The sequence below is a fragment of the Euphorbia lathyris genome, chromosome 1 (assembly GCF_963576675.1).
Source record: "Euphorbia lathyris chromosome 1, ddEupLath1.1, whole genome shotgun sequence".
In the NCBI taxonomy this organism is placed as follows: domain Eukaryota; kingdom Viridiplantae; phylum Streptophyta; class Magnoliopsida; order Malpighiales; family Euphorbiaceae; genus Euphorbia; species Euphorbia lathyris.
The window spans coordinates 111,942,388-111,955,297 of record NC_088910.1 but is presented as its reverse complement, the minus strand read 5'-3'; positions in this window follow the sequence as shown (position 1 = coordinate 111,955,297).

Here is a 12,910-nt window from a genome sequence, read left to right as displayed (position 1 = left end):
ATCAGATGATGAGGAAATGGCCATGTTCACAAGGAAGATGAAGAAGCTTTTTAATAAAAATGACAAATACAACAAAAGGCCATTCAAAAGAAGTGATAAACATAAAGCTGAGTCTAGCGACAGCAGAAACAAAAAGGACAGCTCAAAGCCCATTACCTGCTTTGAATGCCATCAAGCTGGGCACATCAAATCAAGCTGTCCCACCTTAAAGAAAGATAAGAAGGGAAGCAGAAAGGCAATGGTGGCCACATGGAGTGATAGTGATGAGTCAACCTCGTCAGAAGCTGATGCCACAGAGTCAGCAAATATCTGTTTCATGGCTGATGAAGCTGCTGACCATTGTCTCTCCGAGCAAGCTGATCTCTCTGAAGAATCTGATCATGAGGAACATAAAACTGAGGTAATGTCTCTACCTTTGCTCAGAAATGAAATGATTAATGCCTTGAGTGATCTCTATACACTGATCAAAAAGTGTAATAAGAAAATAAGAGCACTCAGCAGGCGATTTGATGAGATCGAGGAGGTTAAACTCAGTGACCTTCGACATCTCCTTCAGGACAACACTAGGCAAGATGAGAATCTAAAAATCATGCATAGATTTGTCTCTAAAGTCCAATCAGATTCAAAGAAACTGAGGAAGGACATCACATCAATACAGAATCAGCTGAACACATCGGCTAAGAAGATGTTTCATCCAAAAGCTGAGTACTCAGGTACTAGTCAACAAAGGTGGAATACTCAGCAGAATGTCCAATGTGACTTCTGCGGAAAGAAAGGACATACCACAAAGGTATGTTGGCATGCTCAACACAATTATGCTGACCAAAAATGGAAATACCCTCAAAGGGTAGTTTATTGTGACTTTTGTGGGAAAGATGACCACACCATAAATGTATGCCGTCAGAAAATGAAATATGATGCTTCACCTGCTGACTCTAACAAACGAGGACCCAAAAAGAATTGGGTACCTAAAGATAACTAGTTACATTGTAGGTGAGCCTGAGGTGCACGGAGAAGTCAAAGCTATGGTACATTGACAGCGCATGCTCGAGGCATATGACTGGTGATGAAACTCAGTTCATCACACTTGTGCATAAACGAGGAGGAAATGTAAGTTTTGGAGACAACAAAAAGGGTAAGATAGTAGGGTCAGGTACCATTGGTGGTAATCCTACTATTGAGTCAGTCTCCCTAGTCAGGGGTCTTAAATATAACCTATTGAGCGTAGCTCAGCTGTGTGATAGTGGTAGAAAGGTTGTATTTGATGCCACTGAGTGTAGGATACTCGAGGGAAAAACAAATGAATTGATTTTAACTGCCCCTCTTGTTGAAAATGTTTTCATGTTAAACCTAGAAAAGAAGTTTTCAAAAAATATATGTTTAGTGTCAAAGGAAGATAATTCCTGGCTATGGCATAGGAGAATTGGTCATATAAGCATGGACCTCCTAGCCAAACTAGCAAGAAAGCAATTAGTTGAGGGTTTGCCCAAACTTAGATTTGAGAAGGATCAATTATGCAATGCTTGTCAGCAAGGTAAACAAACCAAAAAGTCTTTTCAAAGTAAAAATGTAGTCTCAACCAAGCGTCCATTAGAGTTACTACACTTGGATCTTTTCGGACCAGTCCAGCCGTTGAGCTTGGGTGGTAAGAGATTTTCCTTGGTCATTGTAGATGACTTTTCTCGGTATACTTGGGTTATCCTGCTGAGTAGCAAGGATGAAGCTTTTCAGATGTTCTCAACATTGATTAGAAAACTTGAAAATGACAAAGACCTAAAGTTAGCTCACATTCGAAGTGATAATGGCAGAGAAATCAACAGTTTGATGAATTCTGTGAAGTCAGCGGCATTGACCACAATTTTTCTGCTCCTAGAACGCCTCAACAAAATGGGGTAGTTGAAAGGAAGAACAGAACTTCAGTTGAAATAGCTAGGACAATGCTGAGTGAGAATAGGCTTCCAAAGTATTTCTGGGGTGAAGCTGTCAACACAGCTTGCTATATACTCAATAGGGCTCTAGTTAGACCTATACTTAAGAAAACCCCCCTATGAACTTTGGAAAGGACGAAAACCCAACATTGGATATTTTCGTGCCTTTGGTTGCAAATGTTTTATTTTGAATACTAAAGACAACCTTGCTAAATTTGATTCTAAAGTTGATGAAGCTATTTTCTAGGGTACTCAACAAACTGCAAAGCATACAAGGTTTAATAAACGAACTTAGGTCGTAGAAGAGTATGTACATATTAAGTTCGATGAAACTGACCCTGTAGGGAAGATAAGTCAGCCTACTGAAGATGACCCATGCTCAGCTTCCGCTGACCAAAATGGAGCCACTGAGTCACTATCTCAAGGGCTGACCAAAGGTAAAAATGAACCAGAAATTATTTTTGCTGACCAATATAATCCCGCAGAGATTGTTGAAACACCGACTCCTGAAAACTCCACACTACCAAAAGAGATCAAGGTTCCAAGAGGACACTCAGAGAAGTCCATTCTTGATGCTGCTGAGAACACCTTGATGACCAGAAATCAACTCAGGAGATATCTCAATAATGTTGCGTTCGTATCAGTTCTTGAACCGAAAAACTTTTTAGAAGCTGAGCACGATGAATTCTGGATAAACGCTATGCAAGAGGAACTTGATCAATTCAAGAGAAATGAAGTATGGGATTTAGTGCCTAAACCGAAGAATCAAAAGACCATAGGAACAAAATGGGTATTTCGCAATAAGCTAGATGAACAGGGAAGCGTAGTCAGAAACAAAGCCAGACTTGTAGCTCAAGGTTACAGTCAGCAGGAAGGTATTGACTATGGTGAGACCTTTGCACCCGTAGCTAGATTAGAGGCAATAAGAATATTGTGTGCGTATGCTAGCTTTATGAACTTTAAATTGTTCCAAATGGATGTTAAGAGTGCATTTCTTAATAGAGTTATAAATGAAGAGGTTTATGTTAGTCAGCCTCCAGGGTTTGAGGATCCAAAATTTCCAAACCACGTTTATAAACTCAAAAAGGCTCTGTACGGCCTGAAGTAAGCACCACGTGTTTGGTACGAAAGGCTGACCAGTTTTCTGCTGACCATGAACTATGTCAGAGGAAAAGCTGACACAACCTTATTCATTAAGAAAAAAGGGTAATGATACCCTGTTGGCACAAATATATGTAGATGATATTATCTTTGGTGCTACTAATGAGTCTATGTGCAAGGAATTTAGCAAACAGATGCAGACTGAGTTTGAAATGTCAATGATGGGAGAACTCAAATTCTTCCTTGGATTTCAAATCAAACAAAGGAAGAATGGTATCTTCATTAGTCAGACTAAGTATGCTAAGGAGATATTGAAGAAATTCGATATGGAAAGTTGTAAACCAATATCTACCCCAATAGGTACTGACACTGTGCTTTGTGCTGATGAGAAAGGTAAGTCAATAGACAGCAAATTATATCAAGGTATGATAGGCTCTTTACTCTATCTAACGGCAAGTAGGCCAGATATTCAATACTCAGTATGTTACTGCGCAAGATATCAAGCTGACCCTAAGGAATCTCATTACATTGCTGTAAAAAGAATACTTAGATATTTGCAAAGCTCAGTGAATGCAGGTTTATGGTATCCAAACACAAACGATTTCACACTCATTGGATACACTGACGCTGACTATGGACGAGACAAGCTTGAGCGGAAAAGCACTTCAGGAGGATGTCAATTCCTTGGAATTTGTCTAGTGTCTTGGTTCAGTAAGAAGCAGTAGTCAGTTGCCCTGTCAACAACTGAAGCTGAGTACATTGCTGTTGGAAGCTGTGTTGCATAAGTCCTATAGATCAAGCAACAGCTGGAAGATTATGGAGTTCAAACCAAATCAATCGAAGTCAAATGTGACAACAAAAGTGCCATTGACTTATCTAAAAATCCAATCCAACACAGCAGGATAAAGCATGTCAGCATAAGGCATCACTTCATCAGAGATCATGTACTCAAAGGTGAGATCAAGCTGACCTATGTGCCAATAGATGAACAGCTTGCAGATATCTTCATGAAGCCATTGGCTCGTGAGAAGTTCAGCATACTAAGGGAAGCTATCGGTATGTCTAATCCTCTTCAATAGATTCTGAGTAAAATGAATGTTGAGTGATTATATCATGCCGAGTGATTATTACATGCTAAGTAACTGTCATATGCTGAGTAAATATGAATGCTATACAATCACTATTTTCTGAGTTGCTATATATATTGAGTGATTGTCAAATGCTGAGTTACTACGTATAGTAAGAACCCCTTTTACGCTAAACTCGACACTCTGAACTCCAAACGTTTAATACCCTAGATGCTGAGTAAGACAACCTGCGAAATTTAATGGTCGCACACGTACCTAAGTAGCCACCTAGGATGACGTAAGCGTAATGATTAGAAACCCATGCGCCGAACGTGTCATTAATGTCAGAATTTAAAGCCGTTGAACGATTCAAAACCAAACCGCCATTCTGACCTATCAGATCGACGCGCTTCGACTATAAATAGTGGATGATTTCCCACTAACTTCTCTTTACGCTTGAAACATATCGCATTCGATCTCTCTCTCTCTCTCTCTCAATTCCCTAATCTTCTGCATTTCTCAAATCCTCAAGAACATCATGTCGAGCGATTCCCAGAACAACTCCGGTGAAAACTACGACGACAACCGCTCAGACATCAATCCTACCTCTCCTGCTGAGCAGGAATATCAAGAAACCTCAGAGGAGGAAAATCAAACCCATGGTCAGCATGACCAATCAAAGGGTGTAGTCATCCCCCACGGCAAAAACCCACGTGCTGACCAAGCGACTCCATCGAAAAAGAAGAAAGTGAAAACGAATAAGTAACCTAAAGAAAGGAAGTTTCTCCAAGTCTTCAATAGCATAAAAGGCCTAAACGTGTATCATTCCCGATGGTTTTCCGGGAGCTTCATCAATGAAGAAAAACCCTTCTGTGACTGGATTTCTAAGAATGGGTGGACCGACCTCTTTTCTCTACGTACAACTACTTACCCGCAACTGGTGAAGGAGTTCTACGCAAATCTAATGGTCGCTGAGGACGATGATGACTATTTGGTCACCAAAGTCAAGAATAAGGAAATCACCATCACCCCCCCTTACCTTGCTATCCTGCTAAAGCTTAAAGCAGAAGGTGCTGAGTTGCGATGCACGAACGATTATAAGCGGGTTCATTACGTTGTTGAATTCTGTAAACCCAAAAACCACAAAGGAGAAATCGCCAGTACCAGTATGGGTCAGCCTCAGAAACAATCCCACTATATCCTGACCAATTTCTTATTTCCTAAGGTCAACTCCTCCTCCTCGGCTTCAAACTTTGAGCAGTGCTTCATCTGGCACATGCTGAACTACAAGCCGCTCAATATGCCCATATTTCTTATTGGGGCTTTCCTATGCAGCACTGGGATCCTTCGGATGGGTTCTCTCATCACCAAAATTCTTCAGGATCACCAGGTCAGCTTCAAAGGAGAAATTGACATTGAAGGCATTGAGATCACCTCAGCAATACTATTCGGGCTAGCTCATAGTCTTCCTATCAAACTTAAGAAGGGTAAGGGACCCTTGGTCGAAGAAGCTCCTGCTGAGGAAGATGTGGTTGAAGAGACAACTGCTGAGTTATCAAAGAAAGGAAAGAAAGTTGTGGTTGAAGCAGCACCTGCTGAGCGCACTAAGCAGGAAAGAAAAAGGAAAGCTGACCAATCCTCAACCCAACTAGCCAAAGATATCAACAAAACTGCCAAGAAAATCAGGGTGGTAGTTGGTGGAAAGAAAGCTGCTCCTACTGAGCCAGCGCAAGAAAAGCCAGAGTCAGCTGAGAAGAAACAGAAGAGAGCTAACCTTGAGGAAAGTGAGGAGACACTTGAACATCCGCTTAAGAGGAAGAAAACCTATGGGTTGAAGCCGTTAGACGCTAACCCACTTGACTTTGTGATTTCAGCGGATTCACATTTTGTACGAAGTCAAGAAATTGATTTGGAAAAGACATCGTGTGACCAGGAGGAAGACCAAGGTTGTACTGAGCAACAGGCTCAAGCTGATAAGCTGGGTTCTGCGGAGCCAAGTAACACAGCTGCTGCTGAGCATGCTGAAGAGCAAAGAGCTGAGTCTCCAGTAAAGGACACGGTTATGGAGCACCTTTATGCTAACATTGGACTTAATCTTTCTTCTGATTCATCAAAGTCTGATGCTGCTGACCCTTCTCCTTAATCTAAAGCTAAAAAGGGCAGTATGGAAAAGCGGTTCAAGAGAAAAGCTCAGAAACCCAACATCATAGACTTGTTGGATGAATCTCCACTAAGGGACCCCATCACTGACCTCACTGGGCTTCAATTTCAATTCTTCACTGACATTACTGAACCTACTCCTGATCAAGTGAAAGAAAAACAAGCCTCTGTTACTCGAGCTGAGGAACAAGCCGACCCAAAAGCTTCTAAGGGTCAAATTTCTGCCGACACCTCTGCTCCACCTTCCACTGAGCAAGTGCTCGAAGTCCCTACTGCTCAACACACCAAGTTAGTGAAGGAAACACCACCTGCTAAAGACAGCTCTGAGTTGCCTCAACCTCAAACTCCAACTCAACTTCAGACTAACATTGAGCATGTTAATAATTCTGCTGATCAAACTCTTCCAACTCCTATCAAGCAGACAGTAAGCTAGTCAGCTCCTGCTGCTGGTGTCAATAATACAAGTGCAGCTAATGACCAAGCTGGCACCTCTACTTCCGGGCAGCACCAAACTCCTCCAACATCTGGTGCTGACAAAGAAACGGCCCCTAAGACTATGCAAAATCAAACTGAAGATGATTCTTACACTTTTCTCAATGCCTCTGAGTCAGGTCGGTGAATCATCAACTCAGCACATACGCTTCTCCAAGCAATAGATCAGTCTCAAGCCAATGCTGCTGGGTCCATTCCTGCTGAGCCAACTTAATTTTCCTCCGACACGCAACTTTTGACCGAACTCAAAGGTCTCAAGGAGCTGATGAGTGTCATGACTTCTCTCGTCTCTCAGCAGCCCAAGCAAGATTTCATGGTCAAGCTGGCCGAACTTCAGCTGATGATGGTTAATCATATGAACTCCATCGAAAGGAAAATCAACGCCCTGACTGCTGCGAACTCATCATCTGCCACTTCTGCTGAGGTCACTCAGCACTTTACCCAGCTGACTGCCGAGCTAACCGGGGCTCGTGAACTAATCTCATCCTCTTCTTAATGCTCCATAGAACAAATCGGTGAGGCTATACGCCTACTCGACTTGAGCAAAGAAGAAATGGATACTGACCAGGTCAAGACCAATGACATTTTGCACTGCACCAAGTCAACACTTGCGCATGTCCGACACATCAATGCTCAACGTCATTCGTATGATACTGCGATGCTCAGGATGTACCATCAATCCTATGCATGGATGACGGACTCAATCACTTGGATTGGGAAGTCTCTTGAGTATTTACTCAGTGCAAACATTAAGATCCCCCCTTCAAGTATGGCCGATGGCGTGCAGGTCTTTAAGGGTCTTCGAGAAAGTACGGGTCACATACAACACTACTCATCCATACTGACTCGTGCTGTTCAAAAAGGGCAGTTTTATGCTCCTCCCCTTCCCTCTAATGATGCTGGCAAAACAGGGGAGAAAGATCAAGCTAAACAAGCTGCTGGAACTCAGCAGAAAACGGGGGAGAAAGATAAGGATAAATAGCCAGCTGCTGAAACTCAGCAGAAGCCTCCTGGCTCAACTTCTGCCGTCCCTGGCAATCAAACTCATCAACAACAAAAAACAGCCAAGACCAAAGCCAAATCTAACCAAGTTCAAGTCAACATGAAGAAATAGAACTAGCAATAGTCTTAGTTTGTAACTTGTGTTTTTTATGACTAGTTTTTGTTTGTTGAATTGAGTATTTCTACATATAAGCATCTTTTATCCAAACTGTCTTTATATATGCGATGCTTACTTGCTGTGTTTATATGCTGATATGTCCTATACAAACTCATTGAACAACAACTTAAAACTTGTGAACATAAAAATTTATCAAGTAAAATACACTCAGTATACCCCAACTCTGATATTTGAATCTAACTCTGATACCTGAATTGAACTGTGTATCAAAACTGAGTAAATGTCTGAATGTTCCAAGTATTGACCTTCTTCGGAAGCTGGCCTTAGGCTCTTTTCGATTAAATCTTAGAAGGTTTAGAAATGAACTAAGTTAGTGACTCAAGTCTTAGATTCACTCAATTAGATCTTAGAAGGTTTAGAGTTGAACTAAGTTAACAGATGCAACTCTTACGGGGGAGTAATCTCAGAAGAATAAAAAGGTCAAAAATCATGAGGGATGCTCAACACTGAGTTCCTTGATTAAATACTTTTTCCAACATCAAAATGGGGGAGTTTGTTGAAACACCTTTCCACATGATTTTGATTTGACAAAATTATTTAAGTTAATCCCATGATTAAAACAATTAAGTTTAAGTGCTTTGATTTAATTGTACTAATACGTTTGTTCAATGTTGAGTAAGTTAAACTAACAAGAACAGGAAGTTAAAGTCTATAAAAGAAAGACAGAACAAAGTCAGCATGAGCAAGGCACACAAAAGAAATGTCTTCTTCAGGAAAGCTTGAAGGCGAAGCTGCGAAGTCAAGCTGAGCAAGATTCAAGACGCCGCTAAGTCAAGCTGAGTGATAATCAAGTCAGTGTCCAATTATCCGTTAACTTGTGAGACAAAGTCTGACACATTTCACAAGCCTTGAAAATCTATTTCAAAGACCTTTTCGAGACGTATGGACCATCTGTCATTTGGCAAGAAGATAAATCTGGCGCTAGAAGATGAACCTGGTGCAAGAAGACGAAACTGGCAAACCTGGTCTCTGCTAAAAACAGACGACAGGATTGGCCTGCAATTCTGGAAGCTGACCAATGAATGACGAAAGAAGACCGTTTACTCTCAATGGATATGTTTGATTTCAAATCATTGAAGCTTCAGAATTCACTATAAATGGACAAGTTCATTACTTGGATCATTGCCGAACATATACAAGAGAGATACAGACAAGCAAAATCATCACTAAGTCAAAAATCCAAAAGAGAAGATGTCTGAATAGAAAAAGCAAGTTCTTACACCCAATTCCAATCATTGTGTAAAAGTATAAAGTGAATTGTATTCATCTAAAGTGTTCTTCGTTTTGTGAGAACAATCTTGTATCAATTGTAAAGGTTAGAAGAGTGAAGCTGAGTACTCGGTTATAGTACTTAGTGGTAGAGAAAATCTGAATACTCGGTTATAGTGTTCAGTGGTAGATAGGATTGAGTAGACGAATAGAGGACGGAACTCTTGCATACTCAGTTGGTATTGTAAACGGGTTGTGCTCTACCTTTAAAGAGCTTAGTAGTGGATTGAAAAAGCCCAGAGGGATTCTGGGGACTGGACGTAGGCGGTGAGGCCGAACCAGGATAAGTCTGCTGAGTAATCTCTAACACTTTCTCTTGATATATATGTATATGTATGTGTTGCTTGCTTAAATTGCTCAATAAATAATTTGTACAAGCCGACGCTGAGTAATCAGAATGCTGAGTTGGAAGCTAACCTAAAGTGTTACTTCCCAACTCACAATTGAAACAGCTCTAGTCAGTGTCTGATTAAAGCTGTCTCACACCTCAATCAGCCTTGCTGACCTAAAAGCTGAGTTAAATTGTCAAACATCTAATTAAGTCAGCATTATTAATCAAAAAAGTTACATTAGTTCCTAACCCCCCCTTGGAACTAATCCTACTACGTTACACGGGACCAACAATTTCATGCATAGCCCAGATACAAATTGGTAATAATTAAACAGAATGAACAATTATTAATACTATCAATCTTCTGCAGTCATACTGGAGAATTACTCTTAGTCCAATCTATCGATCTAAGATGAAGAAACTTAAGTTTAATTAGATTAATAATACTAACTCCTCGACCTATCGTAGTGAATTAGGATTTTTAAACTAAGAAAACAAGTTTAGATGTACAATATAATTATAATCTCATAAACTGAATCTCTTCTAGATTTATGAACTAATAATTATTCCTATGTTTTGCTTGTATGAATTTCCCTAGAATAGACATAAAATAATAAAGAATAAAACATCGAACATAGAATAATTTGCATTTGATTGATTGATGTCTAGTATAAATGTATTAACAATGTTGAACATGAATTGAAGATAAAGAATACAGGGAAAAGACTGTAACAAAGAACAATATAAGGGTTGTTAATCCTTTTACTTATCTTTGTAAGGTTTGTCAAGCCTCGGGATCGTCTTCTCTTTTGTATCTTCTTCTTGCATCTCGAGAAAGCTTATCTCTCGACCTCACTTCTTTCGGTGCATGGATGGAATCTCTAAATAAGATACTTCAATATCTCATACTCGGATTGTAATCTCTGGTTTTGAGATATATCTGTATCTCTATTTATTTCTATATATCTTTATATGTCTGTACATATCTTGTGATTGATGTAGAACTCTCTTTATATAGATGTAGAAAAGTTGTGTCCCTTGGAAGACATCCCTCCATAAAGGTGTGATGAATGGACGTGGCTAATGGTGAAGAGAAATGTTTATTCAGGCGAAAGGATGTGCTTCCCAGATGAAGAATCATGTCTTTTTGCTGAATAAATTTCTATCACGAATGAGACAGCAGTGTCACGTTCGTGACATGAGGAAAGCAACCTTGTCTAGCAAAAGTGTCTATCACGAACGTGACATGGACTTTTTGTCATTTGGGAGGGGGAAAACTCACTGTCACGAACGTGACAGGTGATTTTCTCTTCTTTTGCTCTTTATTTGTCTGTCTTTTGCTCGTTTCTTGCTGATATTTCTTCAGATTGAGTTTTTATCTGTTTCAAACCTATCTCTGCTCAAATCATATACAAACAAGTGAAATCTTTCTAAAATATTTACAAAGGTAAGCTAAATGCATGAATATGAACGTGAAAATGCATACAAAAATATGTAAACTTAGGACTTATCAATACCTCACATTTAAGGATGCCCTCAAGTCAAATGAATACTTAGGCTTTTTCTTAGTGGGATCCTTGTGCTTCTTCTTGGGGAATTTTTTTGTAGGCGATTTTTGTTCACTTTTTTTAATACTTGAACCGATATTGCAAACCTACTTTCTCCCATGCAGCTCGTGTTTACATTGTCCGACTCATTCTTTAACAAAGGAGTGAGATAGCATTCCAATGAGGAACTGCTATGAATTTCACCAACACTTTTTCTTTGTTGTGGTTGGTTAAGCACTAGTAGATGTTGATTTTCTTCTAACACAAGTTTGAATGGTTTTAAGCATAAGCTAATACCATCAACATCATCCAAATTCTGTTTAAAGCAATTTGACATCTTGCTTATAAACTGTTCATCCTCATGCTTCCTTTGTCACATATTCATGGCATTACGCGCCATTGCCTTGCTGGAGAAAGTTGCCTTGTGTTAACAGACACTTTTTCTGCATATTGCAACACAACAAAATTTGGATTCATCTTTGAATCTGTATTTCTATGATGGCATCATTTTGATTCCACCGAGCGTGCCAAAATTGTTTATGTCTTTTCGGAATTTTGCGAGCATACCAGTACTTTTGTTAAAAAATTATAAAAGAATGAAATCTGACTTCTAAATCAAAAGACAGTTTAAAGCTAAAGGATGAAAAACTTAAAGGTTCGAAATTAAAATTGTAAAGAAGAATGAATTAATTAGAATGAGCGATGTCGAATTGAGAATAAACGCTTGAATATTTGAAATTGAAGTTGAAATTGAAGGTTTGCAAAGTTAGAGATTGAATTTGTAGAACTTGGAATTGAAAAAGAAAGTGTAAAACTAAAGATTGAAAATTAAAAATTAAAAGAAATGACGAAATGAACTTGAAATTGAAATTGAAAGTGTAGAACTAATGATTGAAATTGAAGGAAACTTGGAGTTGATTTTGTTGATTGTTGTTCATAGACTTTTTCAATGTGGATTTGTATAAAAAATTATGTAGGTAACTTCCCAACAAGGATGCTCCATGTTTCAGCAAGAAAGCTATGTAACTGCTTTCCTCTACTAATTATAAAGTAAGATTGCTCACAACTGCTCTTCTCCACTATCTCTTTTCTAGTGTTAAATTCTATAATTATGCTGTAGATTTTATGCCCAGTAAGGATGCTCCACGTTTCAAAAAGAAAGCTCTATAACTGCCAAGGATGCTCCCTAACTGTAAAGCAAAGCTGCTCCCAACTGCTCTCCACCACTATCTCATGTCCAGCCCCATTACCTCTTGTCCATTACGCATTTCTGCTTATGTTAGTGTATACTTAATTGGCCAATTACATATTTCAGCCAAAACATTTGGTAAAATTACTAAATCGATCCGAAACTTCATATGTTACACATATTTTGGCGGAAAGAGCAAATAATTACAAATTCAAGCCAGATTACTGAGTAACATCATCTAATAGTCCCGAATTTCACAAAATACATAATTTAGATCGAATTAACTAACTAATTACAAAATTGATCCAAATTAAAATAAGGGTGAAATAGTATGATAACCCATCTTTTGCTTAAAAAGAAATTAGCGAATGAGTAGACTAATTATTGTGACTCGTGGATCATTATTAAATAGGAAGTTGTAACAAACAAGTGCGAAGTAGGCGATCAGGACTAAGTGGGTTTGGTAGAACATGATTCTCATGCTAATTTTGGGAGATCATTCATTTCTACTTTTGGAATAATTTGTTTTATAGTAGATTATGGTATGATAGATTGTTTACACCAACTAATTAATTATTACCTTCTAGATTATAATTTATTTATTTATATGTAGATAATTAAATGCATCTGGATTTTTTCAACTTTT